Genomic DNA, 23,080 nt, shown 5'->3' with positions numbered 1-23,080 from the left:
GTGAGAATGATTGGACCTTAGAATTTTCACTAAGAAAATAAAATAATGGAAATAATATTAAGTTTAGAAAATGATGTATTGTAGAATTCATATTGAGAAAAAGATGTTGTAATTTCTAGTATTGTCGAGCAAAGATCATAATCCTAAATGGGAATATATCAAGTTGAATGTGAAGGAGATTGGACCCTATACTTTTTGCTAAGAAAATAAAATAATGGAAATAATATTTAAGATTAGAAATGGATGTATTGTAGAATTACTATTAATAAAATATGTTGTAGATTCAATCTCCAAAGTAATTTAAGCAATCCACTCTTATTGTCAAATACAACTTTAGAAGTTCAAGATAAATTAAGGAAAAGGAACACAATATAGGAACTATTGTAGATTTGGCCTAGTCCATAGAGATATTTGTCTAACCATCACCTTTTAGTTAATTTACACTAATGTAGCAAAGACCAATTACTGCCAACTATTAAAATTTCTCACAAAATGACAATATAAAAATCAATTGGTTTCTCATGATGATGCCCCTACACTTAATGTAGAAATTTCCTTTAAAATCAGTCGTAAACCTTGTACATAATTAGAATTCCATTTTGGTACTGATATAGTGTATGATTCTTTCATTTCAGAAACAAATCCCAAGTCAAACCATGACATGAAAAAATATTATTATCTGATTGAATCTAATGTTAAAATTCAAAAGTGTGAGCCAAATCAAATGCTTATGGGTTGAAACACTCTATTGTAGTTATGGTGGATGAAGCAAAGTCATTCAACTAGAAAAAATATTATGATTCAAAAGGATAATAAATTCTATATAAAACAAATGACTCATTTTGTAAATATTTGTATCATCACTACTTCCAAAACTTGTGGGCTACCACCAATTCTCAAAATTGATTGGGACATAGTTAAGAGAAAATTACTTATCTTTCATAAAATTGTTATTGTCACCAAAAGGTATATCAAATATTTTACTCAAGACCATGTTAATTAGTTTTTTATTAATTTTGAATACCTCAACATCAATATACAACATTTGGAACATTTATTTTATTATAAAGATCCTTTATAATCTCAAATCCAAAAATGTCATGTAGATAGAGCGATTAGATTTTTCTCATTTGTGCACCAATCATAAAGGTGAAATCTGTTCATTTTTGAGCTAAACATTGTCATGTCGACAATTTTGGAGGTGAGAAGAAATTCAATTTGATTAATTTTCCTTTGATTGACGACCGAGGAGGGAATATGTTTGTTCCTTCAAGGTCAGTTGGTTGTTCTGCAAATTCTAGGAAATTGCAAAACAACAAATAGCAAGACAGGGCCTCCAATTTTCATGAAAATCTCAAATTGTTGAATTCAAGCAAATTTCAATGAGTTGAGACTGGAAGGGTGAGGGGGTTTTACCCTCGTCTAATTTTTCAGTAATAAAGATCTCTTGGAGTCCAAAAGCTTCCAGTGGGGAGGAGTGATCCGTTGGATCAAAAATTAAAGTTGTATAAATGGCTCGAAAATGGAACAATTGGATAGAGCTCATCATTATGAATCTGGCACAACTCGTTTCGTGGAAAACGGGTGTCGTATGCTCCCAGAAATGAGTTTTGATTGATTTGGGAAACAAGAAAATTTTGGCAAAAAAAATGTGCAGGTTTCTCAGTCAACAGTCCGTACAGCTGACTAGGCTTGATGATTGTGCATGGTTCAAAGGATAACAAGGGAAGGTATAAACCTCACTCAAATAGTTTCTTTGATTTTGAGCCACATGATCAATTGAATAAAGTTTGTTGGAATATGGTTCCATGCACTTTCTGTCATTCACCGAACCATAATGTGAAGAAGGGTCAGCAAAGGAAAGAGTTGCTTGAATATGGGAATGAAACAAGGAAGAAAGACTCTCTTCTAAGTTTTAAGACAATGTCATCAAGTAGAAAGCACAAAAATTTTTCACCCATTGTAATATCAATGGGCATTGGGTCAAGAAGTGTTGGAATTTGCATTCACAACTTCATCCTAAGAAGGGAAAGCAAGACAAGGAAAAACTTGATCTGTATATGAAACTTCTTAAGAATTATGTAAAATGGCAAGTGTATAAAATGAGTTTTTATGGTGCTTAGGTTAAGTTCTTTAACACATTTAAACATGAATTTAACTCATAAATTGCATAAAATTGCAGAAAATAAAGCCATAACAGTAACCACAAAACAACAAGTGATGAAGGAGTTCACCCCTCCTGGGCTACGTCTCCTAGTCCAAATTCCAATTGTTGGGTCTATATCAATATGCTCATAAAAATAGTATTTATATCAAGTTACAATGCTCAAATGGCTTCAACATAGCCCAAACCTTCATATCAAGGTTCCCCTTTGCCTCAATTGGATGGATAATGGCCTGATTATTCACTCCAAGGCTTCCTCCCTTGAAACCCATCTTGGACAAGAGATTTATTCCTATGCCTTTGCTATGCTTCTCAAAGGCTAAAAAAGAGCTTAAATCAACATTTTCATGTAAATAAGTTGCATGTAAATTCTTACCATTTTCCTCATCTTTCGACTGAGGGAGAAAGATGCTCTTAAACTCTTTTCGAATTCTCGAGGTGTCTTCTTGGACTCTTGGTCTTTCTTCTTTCAGTTCCTTAGAATTTGGCATGGATAGAACCTCATACTCATTATCATGTAGACAAAAGGTGCAGACTTGGACATCTTCCTTCTCTGAGGAGCTTTCTGCACTAGCCTCTTGTGTAAGGGTTGTTGTGGAAAAGGATGATGATGAAGGTTAAGATGGAGGTGAAGATGATGGCGAAGAATATGATGGTTTGTCACCATTCCCTTTTGAAGGCTTTTCATCATCTCCTCCTTTTCCTCCAGAATAACCCTCTCCTTTTTAAGGCTTGGAGCTATCACCCTGCAATCTTGAATTTCTCTCTTCTTAGAGAACTTTTACCATGTGGGTCATGTCAAAGAATGCTATTCTGAAATCCTTCTCATCCTTTGACATATTATCAGCTCCTCCTTCACGAGACATGCTTACTGAAGCTTCAAGAACAACTTGAAGTGAAACTTGGGGCAGAGATTGTGGCAAATGTGATCTCCTTGTCCTTGTCCCAAATTGAGAACCTGCACCGACAAGCTTTCCTTCTCCTCTCTTGAGCTTCAACCTTGTAATCATAAGAAACACTTGCAAACAATTAAATCCTCATAACAGCAAAGAAAACCTAAGATCTGATACCAAACTTGATCTTTATATGAAACTACTTGGGGATGATGTAAATTGCAAGTGTATAAATTGAGTCCTTATGGTGCTTAAGTTAAATTCTTTAACACATTTAAACATGAATTTAACTCATAAATTCCAGAGAATAAATCCATAACAGTAACCACAAAACAGCAAGTGATGAAGGAGTTCACCCCTCCTCGGCTACATCTCCTGGTCCAACTTCTAATGCTTGGGTTTGTATCATTATGCTCATAAAGTAGGTGATTACAATGAGTTATAGTTCTCAAATGGTTTCAACACTTGCTCCAACAGCTTCATAGCAATCAAAAACCCATGTCTAGCCTCTTTTTGCTCCCAAAAATACCAAAAACTGAGAAATCTATGCCTCCTTCCTCCTTTTCCCAAGTTTTGTTGCTAAACTCCCCACAATTCGGCCGAAACCTAGCACGGGTGCCCCGAACGTGGAAACTGCCCTCCATACCTGGCACAATTCTTGCTCGGTAGGTGAATTTGCAGGACTATTAGTTTGGCCATTAAGGTCCCCGAATTTTAGCGTGCTCCTGGTCACATGGACCCCCATAAGACTTGGGGCTAGCCCTCTCCCACTGGCGGTCTTCTTCACAGTTTAGGAGGTAGAACAGTTGGTAGAGATGGCACTCATATGGCGCAGTTTCAGTAGTAGTTAACGCAGGTGGTTATGGTAAGCCACGGTTAATTATGTGGTTGGAAAAACCATTAACGCATCACATGTTGTGGTTAATGGTTTGAGCCTAGCAATTCTAACTTATGGTTACTGCCACGAGGTAGGCTCCCCGGCCAGTGGTCTTGTGACGCTAGGGTGGCCGGGGTCTAGGCCTTAGCCCAGACCCCAATGCCATATGCACCGAAACCTTTGTTTAAATAAACGTTTTTGCCCACCTTGAAACAAGTATCATGTGTGGTTAGTTGGTAAGGCCTGTGGTTTTTTATTGTGAGTTTCAAGGTTCAATTTCGGCAGAGGTAAATTCAGAATTCAAACAAATTATTATGGCCACTGAGGTGCCACATGGCGACCTTTGGCTGGGCCACGTGGCAGCCTCTAGTTGGTCCACTTCACCCCACCACAAACCAATACAACTTTTCCCAATCAGCGCCACTGAAAACTTGACACTTGTCACACCGTGATTGGCTCATGGAGGCTAGTCATCCTTGTACAGTCAACAAGCCCAGTCAGCTGTATGGACTGCTAACTAGGCAGCCTACACAATTTTTTCCAAAATTTTCATGTTTGGGAAATCAATCAGAACTCGTTTCTAGGAGCATACGGCGTCTGTTTTCCGCAAAATGAGTTGCACCAGATTTAGCATGACAAGATCTACACGGTCATTTATATTTAGTACCGATCCGATAAATTTAATTTTTTAGCATATTTTTGAGCACTAGATCAATTGAATGAGCAAGAACTTTATAGGGATAACGATAATAACACTTTAAAAACATGTGCAGTAACAAAAAACTTCTCTTCTCACATTGACACAAAAGGAAAACTTGATAGTAATGGATGAATTTGAAAACCCTTGCCTGGATATTAAACATTTCACTGTGAAAAAATAATAACTTTGATAAATATGTATGCCACTATTTTCAATGTTTTTTGATATTGACAGCTAAGGAGAATAAGGAAATGTACCTTAGAGCATGCTTATTATGCATTTCAACGTCACACCAAATTTAACAAAATTGAAATGCAATGTTATTTATTCATTCCAATGCTTCCCACCTCCAATTTGTATAAGCAAGAAATTAACTCTTTGTTTGAGAGTATATTTAAATTAGGATATTTGAATCAACATGTCTCACTTTTTCATCATTAACTATAATACACGATAATGTAAATTGACAATTCATTATAATCACTTCTTATGATACAAAATATTTGATGCAACGTTTGTTGAGTTATAGTGAAAAAAACAACAATGAGATTTAAGTGATGAGTTTGAAGGAAGTTATTTGATATGTTAAAGAAAAATAAAAGTAAGTTTGTGCAATAGTGTAGTTGGAATATGTGGTCTTGATGTGTAACAACACTCTAAAGTCTATGGAGTTTCCTAGAGGCAAGCACATAATTGAATATATATCGGTCTATAGTACTAACTATAAAGTTGATGGAAGTATTGATAATTATAAGGTCGGGTTTGAAAATAAAGGACACAATTACAATAAATTGAATTTGAAATTTCATTTTCTCTAATAGCCAAGTTAATTACAATCAAGTTAGTCATTTCTCTTATTACTTAATTTAATTGAAAAGCACATAATTTCTATGTGAAGATTGTGTAACCAAATAGAAATAGAATTATGGTTGATGACATCGATACAAAACAAGAAGAATCCTCCATCATTAGAGGTAAATAAATATTTGCATGCATGCTTAACAAACTTCTATATTGATTGAAGTGGGCTCCAAGATATTTGTACTTAAAAATTGATCAAAATTTTAAGACTAGTGATTTTCAAAGAAGTTCCCTTAAAGATGTAATAAAGGTAAGAGACAACCATATTGTAAGCTTATATTCATCACTGCTAAATCTATCAAGTCCACCAATGAAATTCTTACCAACCTCCTTGACATTGTTCCTAACGTCTCCATTGAGCCTAAGGTGTTACTGGCGGAAGGCCCTTTTGTAACTGTATTATAAATATATAAATAGAAAGTCCTTCCATAGAGAAGGAAGAGGAAGGGAGAGGGGAGAATATTGTAATACCGAATGCCTCAACCCTATTTTTGCAATATTTTGTAATGAAGGCCTTGTTTTGCTGATCAATACAATTAACTTGTCTAGGAGATATGTGTATCATTCATGTATGATAATTTTTTTATATTGTATTGCATGAGTCCTGCATATTGGCTTAAATTTATGAGAATTTCAGGGCTCATTTAAAATTAATTGATCAATATTGATATGTTTTCCTCTGCTTTTGGTTGTAGATTAGATCAATACTTTAACAAGTTTACAATCATCTCACACTTTGCTTATATTTAAACAAGGAATTTAGTCAATTCTTGTTCCATTCAGTCTAATAATAAATCTCCCCAATCCTCAATGAACCGTTATTAAAATTAAATATAAATAACCAAAAACACCACTAACATAGATAGAACATATAGCTCATAAAACAATTATTTACCCTCAAAGTGGAAACTAGGCCCACGTACCAATCGAAGGTTACCTTCCCAAAAGAAAGTGATTTTAATTGGGGCTCACGGTCGAGTTTTCTCCCCTCATTAATGATACTCCAAAAATAGTCACATTTCACCCGTCAACAAAAATGGTGCTAGAAGGAGGTCGTCTTCACAAGGAATCGAAAGAATTCTTTTAATTCTCTTAGTAAGGTTGAGCCTATAAACTTTCAGAAGTATAAATTTGTGAGATATTGATCTGGATTTAAACAAGAATGCAACAAATTACAAATATAACCATAAATACAAAGATGCAGTAGAAATAACACTTCCTTTCATGAATATTAAATATTGAAATATGTTTACAAACGGAATGGAAATAAAACTATCTCGATCGATGGTAGACTATCTTTAGAAGAGATATGGCAACTACATGCCTCTAAAATGTGTTACAATAAGGCTCAAAGGCTCGTTTATTATTGAGAAACAATGGAAAACCCTAAACATTCAAAAACCTAACACTAGGAGATAAAGCACCAAACTATGGGCCCCGTTTGGGTAAATTGGTACATCAACTTCCCAAGGTCGTAACTTTGGCATACGATATCCATTTGACGTGCACAATACCCATGTTGGTCCCAGGTTTCCCAAAATACGTCGTTTAGGGCCTCAAAACGGCTCCGAAAGTTCAGGACCCAAAAAAATGGCAAAAATAGTAAATTGAGCTACAAAAAGGAAACTAAAAAACTGAAAGAAACAATGGTGGGGATCCAACTGGAATAGGCGGGTGGCCACCAATATCCACCTAGATCATTCCTCTCCCCCTTAGGAAGCAATGGTCCCCATTGCGTTGAGTTCCTCCATGAGATGAGGAAACTTCTGCTGAACTTAGTCCATGGTGAGCCACTTGCCATAGTGAAGGAGTTGGTATGATTTGACAACTCGATATAGTTGGATCCTTTGATATCGAGTGTTCTTGATCTACGTGTCCATGATCCAATTAGTTGTGGCTTGTTCCATGCAATTTGGATTTAACTCTGTAGGTGTGAGTTGTTCTGCAATGTCTGATGTGTCTAGCAATGGTGGGAAGTATGGTCAAAGGCAGTCCATATTGAAGACTGGGTGCAGGCCAAGGAATGGGGGAATGATATGCTCAAATGCATTGTCTTTGTTATCACCCCAAGAAACTCTCCTAGGTTGTATATCAGAGATGCTCGGGAACATTACAAACTCAACAAAAATGTTTGAAAATGGTGGATGAATGGAAGGAATGATGCATATTCAAGCTAGATAACCACTTCTACTATGCTTAACCCCATACATGGGTGAACACCCCCAGACTACAAGGCTTTAGACCACCAATTACTCACAGTTTGATGATTAAGTGGAAATGGAGAATACTGATCACACCAGTAGATGCACAGGCCCCTGTGATGGCCAATTGCAACCAGTAAGGAGGTCAGAAAAATCTATTTCCTAATGCACAGACAGGATGACATCTCTCTGAGAAACCTGCATACAAATTCAATGATACATACTAGATTCTAACACAGAGGTGGGATGACAGCCCCTTTAATGCTAAACATCAAGAGAACATGAAAAAATGCATAACAGGCACAACCTGGAACAAAGAAGAAGTGGAAAGTGAGAAATTAACAACAAAAGAAGCTTGCATTAGCTGAAAATGAAGACCAGAAGCTGCAGGTATCACAGTAGTTACAGTCTCCGGAATTTGAACTTTACATCAAAATAACATTCATCAACCTCCATTACATTTTGTTTCTCGGTATATATGGAGGTTGATTACAAAATATCTGCTATCCTATGTGTGGAGGGGTCATAATGGACCACCAACCACATTAACTGTGTGATATGGGTCTTTGATACACTCTGATTGTTTTAATGGACAAAATGACCCTGTTTGGTACTCTGTTGTACTTCAAGAACCGGTGGAGTGCTAGATTCAAGGAATTCCATAATTGTTGAAGGCGTTTAATTGCTCGAGGCTGTACTTTCCTTCCTTGGCCGTGCTGTTGGTTGAATGCAGTTGTTGCGGATTTAATGCGCAGAGTGCTGAATCATGGCCTCCTTCATCCTTCGGGTGCATAGGGCAGGCCAAAAACACGAAAACCGCATGGAAAATGGATGAGGGCCTGAGAGTGAATGCTAGCCGTTAGATAGAACTAATGGATGGCTGCAATCTCACGGCAGGAGGCGATGGGAAGATTTGGCAGAGAAACTATGAACCATCGGATTACATATACGGACAGCCAAGATTAGTTTATGGAGTCTATCGGGAGATACGTGAATGGAGAAATGTAGGCCGTCGGATCATGGTTGGACAGATCCGACGGGTATTGGGAGGTCAAACAATGAGGGAGATAATGAGCGGGGGCTGTACGGGAGGGCAGTAAGCGGTTCCCCACACCGCTTATTGGAGGCAGTGGTATTCGTACAAGGTGGGTGAAATACCACTCAAGCGTTGACGCGTGTCAGACGTGACTCGTGGGAAACCGTTGACTAACAAACGTGAAAGTTATGGGAGCAGGAGTTGCAGATACCGTTGGATCATGAGGCGGAGGATCGGACAGCGGGACTAAAAGCACGTGCTTATTGTTTGATGTGATAGGGGAGGGCCTCACCGATAGCACTTTTTATATGCGCGTGGTCATATAACCACGGACTCATGGGTTCAACTATGTGCCTGAAACCCGAGGGAAATAGGATTTATACAGGGTTTTATAATGTTTAAACAAAAACACCCGGGAGCTAAGGAAACACGACTTTTGCACCAAATGTGGGTGTAAAACAAGGATAGTGAGGTTTTATGGAGTTACAGAGAAAAATGAAGGAGAAGAGGGAAAAAATACTGTGAGCCCTTTGCAACCGAAACCAGCACTACCCAACCTGCTTTTATCCATCAAATGTCGAAGAACATAGAAGAGCTAACACTGGCTCCTTCTAGGGATGAGATCCTCCCTGTGAGGTCTCAAGAACCTGCAGATCAATGCCTTTCCCGCTGAAAACAAATTAGCCAAAATTCCTAGTGTTCCATTGGGCATGGATTCTACTTTGACCACACAAAACTGATAAAAACAAAATATTTACAACTTTTAAGGCCAAAGACCTTAAACCACATAATTTTTCAGAAAATGCCCATTAACTGGGCCATCAAAGACTGCCTCTCCTCCCATACTTTTCAGTATGAAGGTGTTGTTCCCTTGAATCTGTGAAATGATGAAAAGGCCTGTCCAGAAAGCATCAAACTTCCCATGATTGCCTTTCTTTTCCTTTAGTGCATCCCATTTCAATACCAAGTCTCCAACCTGAAAATTATCTGTTTTTGGCTTCTTGTCAAAGGCATCCTTGATTTTTTTTTCTGATGTGTTGCAACCTTTTCAATCAGTTGTTCTCTAATCTGATGTACCTCTGCTAAATCAGTGATCCTCTTTGCCATGTATTCTTCTTCATTTTGTTCTGTTTGAAGGAATTTTGCTACAGGGAGAGTTAGCTGAATTGGGAATACAGCTTCAGTACCATATACCAGCTTGAAAGGAGAATTCCCTGTTGATTTCTTAATGGTCATTCTGTCAGCCCACAACGCATACTTGAGCTTAGAATCCCATTTCTTTTTATTGTCCTCCAATAGGTTCTTAATTATCCTTATCGGGATTTTATTAGAGGATTCTGCTAGACCATTTCCTTGAGGATAATATGAGGTGGAATGAACAAGTTTAATCCCCATTGAATCACACATTTCCACCAATTCTTTTGCCCTAAAGGCTGCTGCATTATCTATGACTAGTTTATGTGGACAACCGAATCTGCTGAAGATATTCTCTGTCAAAAACTTCATGACCACATTATGATCAGCCTTCCTGGTAGGGATTGCTTCAATCAACTTGGTAAAATAATCAGTGGCTACTAATATCCACCTATGCTGGCCACTGGAATGTGGATTTATTTCTCCAATGAAATCCAAGCCCCACAGCTGAAAAGGACCTTTTGCATGAATTGGTTTTAAGGGCAGAGACTTCAACTGCTATTTTCCTTCAAATCTTTGGCACTTGTCACAAGATTTAACAAATGCAAATACATCGGAAAATAAGGAGGGCCAATAATATCGAGCTCTGAGAATTTTATGGGATGCAGTCTTCCAATAATGGTGTCCTCCACACATGGTGGAGTGAAACTACTGCATAATTTCCATTGACTGCTCTTTGTCCAGACACCTCAAAAGCATTCCAGATGAATCCCTCCAATAGAGTAGATTTTCATTAATGCAATATTTAGCTACCCTAAGCTTAATAGTTCTGGATTGACTTTGAGTACATCCTGAAGGGATTTTTAGCTTCAGCAAGAAATTAATTATTGCAGAATACCAATTACAAGAAGCTAGATTTTCGACCACTAACTGCTTTCTGTCTGTTTCAGCTGCTTCCTCTTCTTCATCTGTTTGACCACTTTCTGCAATTGTGCACAAAAAATCAATATCCAATGATCTGTAATTTTCCTTAGCCAAAAATCTGGCAAGACCCTGAACTTTGACAAGTTTGGTGGGCTTTAGTTCTATATTAAATTCTATCATCTTTTCAATCCATTTTGCCCTTCTTCCATCAGCATCAAGTTGTGTTAGGACATCTTTTATTGCAATAGAGGGTACATATGCAATTATCTTGGAATGCAGAATGTAAACTCTGAAAGCTTTCAAGGATTTGATAAGAGCATATGCTTGTTTTTCAATAATATTATACCTCAGTTCAGCATCCCTCAAGTTTTTGCTGAAAAATGCCATCGGATGCTCTGAACCTTCTTCATCTGCCTGCAATAAAATTGCTGCAATGGTGTCTTCGGAGGTAAATGAAAATATATGGAACTCCTTGCTATAATCTAGACTTATTAAAGTGGGAGCCTCCATAATAGCTTTTTTAATAGACTCAAATGATTTTCTTGCTATATCAGTCCATTTGATTTTTGCCCCTTTCTTCAACATGGAGGTAATATGCTTCACATATTCAGCAAAATTCGGGATAAACCTCCTCACAACATTAATTTTGCCCAGAAAGGACTGAATATCCTTCTTTGATCTCAGGACAGACAAAGTTTGTATTTCCTTTACCCTTTCTGGGTCAATTTAGACACCTGCAGCTGAAACAACATGTCCTAACAGCTTGCCCTCTTCTAAAGCAAATTGAGATTTTTTAGGATTGACTGAAATCCCAAACCATATGCACTTTAGAAACACATTTTCCAGCTGCTGCAAATGATTTTGATGGCTGTTGGAGTATACTGTTATGTCATCAAGGTAGATAAGGACAAATTTATCCTTCTCTCCCACAAATGCTATATCCATAGCTCTCTGAAAGGTGGCTCCAACATTCATCAACCCAAAAGGCATCTTGGCATACATAAAAGTGCCCCAAGGAGTGGTAAATGCAGTCTTTTCTTAATCATCTCGATGCACAACAATCTGATTAAACCCTGAAAATCCATCCAAGAAAGACATTACTTTGGCCCCTGAGACCTTCTGTAGCAAATGCTACATTTTCAGTAGGGGATAATTATCTTTCTTTGAGCACTTGTTCAAATTTCTGAAATCAACACACAGTCTGATTTCTCCACTTTTCTTCCTCACTACTACTAGGTTGGCTATCCATTTTGAATATCTAAGAGGAACTATGATCTTGGCCGCCATCAACTTTTTAATTTCTTTCTCAATCAGAGGAAGAAACATATGATTTATTGGTCTCAGCTTCTGTTTGAAAGGAATGGTGTCTATCTCTAGAGGGATTTTATGCTGAATTATATTCTCATCATATGTTTTCAGATCACTATACTCCCAGGCAAACACATCAGCAAATTGCTTCATTAATTTGCAGTATTCAGCGCTTTGGTTAGCAGATAAATGGGTGGAAAAATTTATGTATCTAAGCTGACCTGGACTTCCTATATCATGCTTACAGACTGCAGATTGGTCTTCTTTTTGGGCAGCCTTGTAAGGCACATCATTCTGGTCAAACGGTCTTTCTAGAGGAATCAAACCCTTAGGAATATGATTGCTGGGAAGCTGGACAATGCTATTTTTGCCAATTTTACTTCTAAGTTGGGATTTGTGGCTTTCTTCCATGGCTTCATTCTCTTGGTCAATTTGCATTTCGGAAAACTCATCAATGACTTGCAGAAACCTATTTAACTCATCATCATCATTAGAAACTTTCTAGTGCTGGAGATTATCAGGCAAGGATGGTCTGTATTTCATTTGGACTTCATAAACTAGTCTGGGAGGCATGGGAGGGACAAACAGACTAGCAGACACAACAAGCTGATTTTGGGCTCTAGGAATGTATGAAATACAGAAATAATCAAAAGAATCTCTGATTCTCCATACCTCATCTCTATATGCTTTTAGCCTTGGGTGCTTTGCCTGAAATGTGTTATTTACTTGCTAAATGATCAGATCAGCATCTCCAAAGACATTTATGTTCTTGATTCCTCTATCTTTTGTTGCATTAAGGCCCAACAGCAGAGCCTCATACTCTGTTATATTGTTTGTGACTTGAAAAACTAGCTTAAAAGATAGTTGAATGCTTTCTTGTTTTGGAGATACTAGCACCACTCCTACTCCTGCAGTCTCCCTAGAACATGCTCCATCAAAAAACATCTCCCAAACTCGACCTCCTTGCTCTTCTTTGGCCTGAACTATTGGTTTCCTGATCTGCATTGAGGCCTTCTAAGATTCTTCTATTTGAAGAATACATGCTCCAAAATCAGTGTCCACAACATAAATGAGATGATTGGTAGGATTCTTCTCATCACTGATGATGTATGCCAACTGTGCTTCTCTGTACAATCTCCTGCTCTCTCCTCCAAAAACTGGGATTGTTGCATAATATAGATCATTCTGTAATGTCCCACCTAGTCTCTTAATCCATCCTCTGGACAGCAGCATGACAAACTTAGGTGGGACATCTGCTACCACAATATCCATCATCATACTCTTCATGGGCAGCTGAGTTAAGGTAATGGCCAGATCTTTAATCAATCCTAGGAATTTCACTTTCGTTGAATCAAAAGAGAATAAATCATGATAGGGTCTAGTGATATCAAGGCCTAACTATTCCATGACAGCTTTAGGCATCAGATTGTGGCTGGCCCCTGTGTCTAGCAGGCAATTGTGGAGGACTTTGTCATGAATTGTCAAGGAGACATAAAAAGATGGAGAATTATTATCAGCAGGGTCAATCATGGGGCTAAGCACAATGGCAGGTTTTCCATCTTGCAAGTTGACAGAGTCAGTGGAGGTTTGTGTGATTTCGAGCTCAAGGGCTTCAAGGATAGGCTTTCTAAATACTTCACTCTTTACCAACTCTACCAGAGGCACAAATATCTTCAATTTCTGAACTTCTGACTCAAAGCTGAAAGAGGAAGGCAACTTATCAGAACCTCTTACCTCCTGAACTGGAGCTTTAAGGATGACTGGATCAGCCGCTGGTCTTCTCTGCCTGATATTATGTGACTCTGTTTGGACAGTAGCTTTTTGGGCAGGATTCTCCTTGACATTTTTTGCATTTGACCTCAGGTTATATCTTCATTGCTCCTCAGTTTGTAGGACAACTTCTCTATCCCATTCTTGATTTTCTTGTTCCTGTAGCAAAGATTCTTCATAAGTAGCCAAAGTCAAGAATGCAATGCTGCCTTTATCTTCCATGCAGTGAATTTCATCCTCATCTTCTTCAAATTGTTCCTCCTCCATGACTACATTTTGCAAAGGAGCTTTAACTTTATGTTCTACATTTGTTTCTTTACCCCTCTGAATTATTTGTAACTGCTCATTTGCTCTTCTGAATGGATTGGGATTTCCTAGAGCAAATGTATTCTGCTACCTTATTTTACCTGAATTTTGCTCAACCTTCAGCTTAGATATTTCAGCAGCCAATGACTCTATCATCTTAGTCATTTTGTCTAATTTAGGCTCTGAAGATGATGTAGAGGAGGTAGAATCTTGACCTCTCTGCCTCCTTCTGTTAGCTTGACCTTTTAGCTTTTCTGCAGCCATGATATTAGACTCTACTTCTAGGGCTGCATCCTGCATGTCTGCCAGCATAGCACATATTCTTTCTCTCAATAACAGGCAAAAATCAGAGTCAAAAGCGTTGGCATAAGTGAGTTTGGCAGAGGTGGGGGTAGGTTTTACCTTAGCTGGTATCTTACTATACATACGATTGAATCTTTTATCAAAATCAGGTAATGATTCACCATTTTCCCTCTTCAGGTTACCAAACTCAGTATGGTAATACAACAAGTCTTTTTTATCTGCCCAGTGCTTCAAAAATGCATCATTTAAGGCTTTAATATCGGTTATAGATCTCTAGGGTAATTCTCTGAACCACTTCCTGGCCTCTCCATCAAGGCTCTGGACAAAGACTCTCATCCACACATCATTTTCACTTATATCTAAATTATCAGCATAACTGTAAAAAGCTTCTAGGTGTTCTTCTGTTGTTACTCCCTTTGTACCAGTGAATTTAGGCATATACTTCTGATATTTTCCCACAGGCATAGGATTCGAAGGAACAGGCAAGACCAAAGGTCCATATCTAGTAGCAACAATTATTTCTATCTTCATGGGTGCTTGCTGGCCTACCATGATTGGGATATGTGGAAGAAGTAGATTGAATGGTAGGAAGTAATGTGATGGATGGCAGAGACAAAGGGATTTTTTGGACTGTATGAGAAACTTTCTTTAGATTGATATTCAAAGGGGAACTAGATGGACAAGGGGCTGTATTAATCTCTGAAGGAATTTCCTTATTAACAATGCTGAGCTCTAAATCTTCAAACTGTATATCTTTTGCTACAACTTTATCTTTCAGAGATGCATGAGATTTCTTAGGCTTACCTGATCCTGATACCCCTTTCTGTGATGCTTTATTGGATTTGAAATTCCTCTCAGGGTTAGGCACTGATTCAGTTGGTGATTTCTACAGATTTCTTTGAGTATGTCTCACAAACTGAGCCAGAACTTCAATGTGGAGTCACCAAAGGTTGGTCTTCCTCCAATGGAGTCGCCAGATAGATGATTACAACCAGAAATGTGTCCAGACCTTGTCTATCATCAAAATCTGGAACTGTGTCGTTCTCCCAGGGAAGCTGAGCTTCAATTCTCCTCTCCCCGGAAATGGCGCCGATTAATGTTATCACCCCAAGAAACTCTCCTAGGTTGTATATCAGAGATGCTCGGGAACATTACAAACTCAACAAAAATGTTTGAAAATGGTTGATGAATGTTATTTTGATGTAAAGTTCAACTTCTGGAGACTGTAACTACTGTGATACCTACAACTTCTGGTCTTCATTTTCAGCTAATGCAAGCTTCTTTTGCTATTAATTGCTCACTTTCTACTTCTTCTTTGTTCCAGGCTATGCCTGTTATGCATTTGTTCATGTGCTCTTGATGTTTAGCATTAGAGGGGCTGTCATCCCACCTCTGTGTTAGAATCTAGTATGTATCATTGAATTTGTATGCAGGTTTATGTTATTTTAATGCTAGAGAGCTATCATCATGTCTGTGCATTAGGAAATAGGTTTGCAGACCTCCTTACCAGTTGCAGTTGGCCATCACAGGGTCTTGTGCATCTGCTGGTGTGATCAGTATTCTCCATTGCCACTTAATCCTCAAACTGTGAGTAATTGGTGGTTTAAAGCCTTGTAGTCTGGGGGTGTTCACCCATGTCTGGGGTTAAGCATAGTAGAAGTGGTTATCTAGCTTGAATATGCATCATTCCTTCCATTCATCCACCATTTTCAAACATTTTTGTTGAGTTTGTAATGTTCCCGAGCATCTCTGATATACAATCTAGGAGAGTTTCTTAGGGTGATAACAGTGTCCCATAGCCTTGGTAATGGTGTTAGGACCATATCGGATTGGTCTGAGTTTCTGATAGGCTCTGGTAAGGCGTTCCTTCTACAAATGCAACCATACTTTGTCACCCACCTGAAACTTGTGTGGCACCCGATGTTGATCATGTTGCTTCTTATACTTGGCATTTGATTTCTCTAGAATGTCATGGACCTACTGGCAGATATGTTGGATGTGCTCAATGAAGTTATTTTCCTTATTGGCTTCGGACTGGACATGAGCTGAACCTACGTAAGTAGTTGCAAATGGCATGGCCACATCAATGGGACATAGTGGTTGGAATCCCAAGACCACCTGAAAAGGGTTGTGGCCAGTCCAAATGTGGATAGCCCGGTTATAGTTGTGCAGGACATAGGGGAGGCTCTCATCCCATGTGCGTGGATGCTTTGAGTTGTACATGAGAATAATGTGTACGATTATCCTGTTGATGACCTCTGTCTGGCGATCAGTTTGGGGATGGAAAGTTGCATACTTCATGAGCTTGGTGTCCAACATTGACCAGAGACTAGACCAAAATGTACTGAGGAACCTGCTATCCTGATCTAAGATGATAAACTATGGGATCCCAAAGATTACTCACACTCATTCAAAGAAGAGTTTAGCAGTGGCTTCTATTATGATATTCTTCTTTTAGGTCACCATAATGGTCATCTTCGAGAATCTGTCGACGAACACAAAAACACAGTCGTTGCCATGCTTAGTAGAAGGAAGGCCCAGCATTTAATCCATGGAGATGGATTCCCAAGGTCGACTAGGGGTAGGCAGCAGAGTGTAGAGACCTTGCTTCTTGATGATCGGTTTGACAATGGTGGAGGCAGTGTAGAATCTAATGTACTTCCTGACATCTTGTCAAGGATTCGGCCAATAGAAATACTTCTACAGTATTGCCACCACTTTCTCGACCTCGAAATGCCCAGCGGCTCGACTATAATGCGCTCCCAAAATCATCTTGGAACATTCACTTGAAGAAACAAAAAGGTGTCCCAGGTGTCATAACAGGGCATCCTGGATGTGAAAATATGGAACTTGTTGACCCTCTAATAGTATCTGGTATATTTGGCCGAATTCTTGGTTGCTTTTGTAGAGAAGTGGCCAATCAGAAGACTCGTGCCCACAAGAGTTGAGCACGATGGCTAACGCCATGATCGGTGGTCGGCTAAGGCAGTCTGCAACATTATTAGTGTTACCCTTATTATACTTGATATTCAAATGGAACTGTTGCTAGTATGTGGACCACTTCTGATGGCGATAATTCTACTACTTCCATGCGTCTAAATGAACTACAGGGGTCGGTGGTCTGTGTGGATGACCATTTCCTTCCCCAAAATGTAATGCTTCCATTATCGGCAGACTTGCACAATGGAATTCATCTCTTTTTCATAAGTGGGATACTTTCGAACTGTGTCTGAAAGTGTCTCACTGTGATATTCCACTGGATGCCCCTATTGAGTAAGGACTTCCCCAATAGCATAGTCAGAGGCATCTATCTCGATCTCAAATGGTTGTTGCAAGTGTGATAATTTGAGAAATGGTGTAGAGAAGAGACAATGTTTCAACTCTGCGAATTCCTTCTATTGAGATTCAGACCAAAAGAATTTTTCTTTCATTCCTCACTTGGTGACTTGACTCAAGGGCCAACTAATATGAGAGAATCCCAACACAAACCTGCGGTAGAAATTGGCAAGCCCGGAAAGTTACAGAGCTCTGTTAGAGTGGTTGGGGCTGGCCAATCCCGAATGACTTGGATCTTGGCTGGATCCACATGCACCCCCTGTTCATCAATAATGTATCCCAGATACTGAACCTGGGTCATGCCAAAAGTGCATTCTCCAAATTTCCACACAACTTGTGTTGACGCAGTGTTTGGAGAACCTGTTAGATGTGGTGGAGGTTCTCTTCCCAAATCTAGCTGAAGATCAGGTTGGCATCCAAGTATACCACTACAAATGAGTTGGTGAATGGATGAAAGATGTCATCCATCAGCCTCATGAAGGTTTTAGGAGCATTCGTCAACTCGAAAGGAACAACAAACCATTCAAAAATTCTCTCCTTGGCTTTGAAGGCAACCTTCCACACATCGCAGGGTTCGATTGGTACCTGGTGATATTCGTACTTCAATTTGATCTTGTTGAAATATTTTCCCCCCCTTGAGTTGGTCCTGAAGGTCATCAATCCATGGGATCAGGTACCTATTCCAGACAGTGATCTTGTTCAGCACCTGATAGTCAATATAAGGTCTCCAAGTCCCATCCTTCTTTTGTACCAACAAAATCGAGCTCCCACAGGGCAATGAACTCGGCCAGATGTGACCTTTATGTAGCAGCTCCTGAATCTGCCTCTTTATTTCATCGTTCTCCATAATGGAGCACCAATAAATTGGTTCATTGGGAAACGACGCACCTAGGGTCAGATCGATGGAGTAATTGATCTGACAGTGCAGAGGCACCCCTGCAGGGGAGGTGAAGATGTCCTCATACTCCTCCACAACCTTTTCCATCTTTTTTTGTCATGTGGAGGGGCCTTGTTTAGAGGTCGTGGCCACCGTCTTCTTCTTTCTCTAAGAGCGTATCATTAAAAAAACAAATTTCCTAATTTTGGAAATGAGCTTACTGCATTGTTTTGCAATAACTAAAGAGATGACGGTAGGCGGTGCTACCTCCGGTATCCTGTACAACTTATTTCCCAAAGTAACAATAACATCGCGAGGCCTTGACTCATACACAACATGTCACTTCCACAAGTATGGTTGGCCTAATTATACATCACAAACATCAAGGCGAGCACTGTCAAATAATACCTCATCTATGAAGGGCTTGATGCTGTATGGAAGATGGGACTGTTGGCTCATGCGAAGATCCCGTTCTTTTTGAAGCCACCTGATGGTGTATGTTTGTGGGTGTGTTGTGGTCAGTGAGCCCGGATGCCTCATGACCTCTTCCGAAATGAGGTTCTTTTGGCTCCTACTATCGATAATGAATTATAGCGGGGGAACCCTTTACCCACATTTAGGAGTGGAAGAGGCACTCCTCCTCCGCTGGATCTTTATGTTCCTCCTTCTGGATCTTTGTGGTGGCAACAGTGGCGTTGGGCTCCGCATTGATAATCTGCTTCCCTTTATAATTCCCCTTGTTGGGTTCTGACTCAGAGTCGGAACATGCATTTGATTCTGACACCATCAGCTCGGCCACCAGTGCCGGCTTGGCCTGACACTCACTTGTGTTGTGAGTGGAGCCCTTATGGAACTCACAGCACCTTCCCATGTCCTTCTTCGGCTTCACGGTGTTTTTCTTTGCTTGCAGCTTTGGTGGGTTGTCCTATGCCTCCCTGCCTTGGATTTTTCCTTTGTTCTATGGTTTAGGGGCACCTTTTCCTTGCTTCAAATTCGCAGATCCAAAGTCTCGCTTCTTTTGTATAAACTTCTGCTCGATCTCGATAGTGTATTGGTACGCTGTGATGAGCGAGGAGATGTCCAAGAACTCCATCTCGTCTTGGATGTACCTGTGTAGGAATCTGTGGTACTTGAGTACCAAATGTTTCTCAGAATCCTTGATACCCAACTTCGTGTGAAGGGTATGAAAAACATTGGTAAACTTCGACACATCTTGGTCCCTTCCCTACCGTAGCATTGTCCACTTTATGTATATATCCTCATAGCTATCGATAGGGTAGTACTTCTCCTTGATCGTATCCTGGAATGAATTCCAAGTGGGTGCAGCTGAAAACAGTGAGGTCATACTTTCATCCTTCTGCTCACAGTAGGTTTCCCACCAATCCATGACATGGGGGGTGGTTTTGAGAAGAGAAAAAGTAATATTTTCTCGGCTAGAAAAATCATGAATAGAAAAATATCCTTCTAGAAGATTTAACCATTTATCTATAATGTTTGCATCTATTTGGCCCTCAAATATGGGAATGTCAAAGTTTACTTATACCTTAAAAGGAGTGGAGCCTCCAGAGTGGCTGTTGGATGTGGATGCGCTACCGGTGGGCAACCTGCATCATCGCATTCCTTTTTTCTCAAGGGCCTCCTCAAGCAATATTTTGATAGGATATCATGCCCCCTCGTCTTTATTTTCTCTCCCCATGGGCGGTCGTCGGGGTTTTCGAGGCTGATCTTGCAAAGGTTCAACTAGATCGAGCCCTAACTCCTTATATCTCAATCTCGTTTGGGGACATGCAAAGAAAAATAGAGAAAGAGAAGACCGCTCTAATACCACTAATCTAGATTTAAATTGGAATGCAAAAAATTACAGATATAACCATAAATACAAAGATTCAATAGAAATAACACTTTATTTCATTAATATCAAATACTAAAATATGCTTACAAACAGAATGGAAAAAAGACTAGCTTGGATGATGGTAGCTTATCTCTGAGAAGAGATGTGGTGGATACATGCATCTAAACTGTGTTACAATAAGGATCAAAGGCCTATTTATTATTGAGAAACAATGGAAAACCCTAAACATCGAAAAAACTAACCCTAGCAGATGAAGCGCCAAACTATGGGCCCCATTTGGCTAAATTGGTACATCAACTTCCCGGGGTCGTAACTTTGGCATATGATCTTTGTTTGAAACGCATAATAAATCGTTAGAAATATATATCCAAGGACTATAACTTTTGAATGGCCAACATTAATATGCAACCCATGTTGGACCCAGTTTTCCCAAAAATATTGTTTAGGGCCTCAAAATGGCTCCGGAAGTTCAAGACCCGAAAAACTGCCAAAAAATAGTAAATTGTGCTGCAAATAAGGAAACTGAAAAAATGAAAGAAACAATGGTGGGGGTTCAAGTGGAATGGGCAGGTGGCCACCAATATCCACCTGGATCAGATATGAATGGTCCATAAATAAATCATTAGAAATCCAATCCTAAGTTCATCCTCTTCTTTGGGTACACTTACTACTCACTTGCTTGAAGTTAGAACTCTGACTAAAGTGTCATCAACTTTTTCTTCTAGTCATACTCCTAGAATTAGCAATCCTTAGATTGTTGACTTACTCTATATCAGTTGATGAATCACCAACACTATAGCACATTAAAAAGAAATAGATCTTATAGAATACATTTGGAAGGCCAAATAGGCAGTACCAAAGTTGTCTATTGGATCCAAATTCTCGGAGAGAGATACTTAAAATTACTTCTCTGCAAGCCCCCGCATTTAGTGTTGACGGATTTTAAGAAGAACAGCTAGAGAACTTATTTGTTGAAGGTTACATACAACTATCATAGCCACCCCATTATTTTCACACACCATCTATTGATTCTCCCAAGCGTAACACTTTGTCCATGCAATCTATAGCACATTCTTTGTTCACCATAGACAAAATCTAGAAAACCCAACCATGGAAAGTACACCCTGGCTAGCTTAGGACATCGTTGTGGTTCTCGTACCTAAACACCCAATACCTAAACATTTGGAGAAATTCCTTCCAAAGTTTGATCTTGACAAAGGTGAATCTCCAGACAACCATATTAAGAAATTTATGTTGGTTGTGCAACTCATGAATTTAGAACATGAAGGTGCAATTTTCTGTCTGTTCCCATATACTTTTGAAGGACAAGTTTTCTCTTGGTACTTTTATCTAATGCTTTGGTCAATTTTGATTTAGGATAATTTCAAGTCTCTCTTTCTTGGAAATTTTGGAGAAGATAAGACTTCAACAAGCATCCTTCAATATTTATATTGGATTAAAATGAGCCATAGGGAAAAGGAAAAATATTTAAATTAGAGATTTCAACTCCATCAGAATAAGATTCCCCAAGCTTATTGACCCATAGATGAAGTGGCATTCAAGTTTTACACTTTTGGCTTGTCACCATCCATGACCATGTTTGTTAAAAAGCTAAAAAGGTTATCTTATAGGAAACATTTCAGGATGTTTTTAAGGTTGAAAAAGATATTGTGAGTGTCCACAGGAAAATGGTCGTTGATGAAGATAAACAACTACCTCAAATAAAAAACAACAAAAAAATAATTATAATATTATTAATTCAATGGAATGTTCATTTCCTGACCTTTTGGATATGACTAGGTTAATAACGAATTTAACAAATAAAGTCACTAATTTGGAAAGGGAAGCTAGAGAGGGTCAATCCCAATATAACAATAAATCCCCTTTCAAGAAGTACAACCGGCCAGCCAATAATAATACAACCCCTCCTAATGTAGCCCAAACGCATAACATATTTGATTCCTTGAAATCCATGGGGACCATTTTGAGCTCAAGGCAAGCAAATCATGAAGAAAATGACTCAAGAGGAGAAGAACAAGATGAAGAGAAACTAGGAGAACATCCTTTGTCCATAAATGGATTGTGGGATGTTCATTCCTCCTTGATCTAGGAGACAAAGTAGGTTTGGGCATATAACACCCAAAGTAAAGGTTTAATCCCAACGGATAATGCTCCATCACCTATCACCGCAACAATCTCAGTCCTTGAGTCTTCCCTTCCGATAGACCAAACTAATATCCCTTTAGGTGGCACAACTTCTAGATACAGTTTGATCGACGATCTTAAGAAGTTGAAAGTGAACATCTCATTACATGATATTCTTATTTTGAACAAATCTAAACTCCTGGAGGTAACTGAAAATACCATTAAGAGTCCTAAAATAAGCAATGCATTTAAGCATTCCTCCTACACTGGCATATCTTATAAAAGTAAATTTATCATTGATGATGTCGCTCTAATAATACAAAGGTCTGCCTCTGGGACAACCCATTTTCTATTAACCTTTGAAATTTGTAATAAGAATGTGTGTTAGGTCCC

This window comes from Pinus tabuliformis, chromosome 8, assembly GCF_031772625.1.
Source record: "Pinus tabuliformis cultivar Carrire ecotype Pingquan chromosome 8, CPIR1, whole genome shotgun sequence".
Lineage (NCBI taxonomy): Eukaryota > Viridiplantae > Streptophyta > Pinopsida > Pinales > Pinaceae > Pinus > Pinus tabuliformis.
This window is presented reverse-complemented; position numbering follows the sequence as displayed.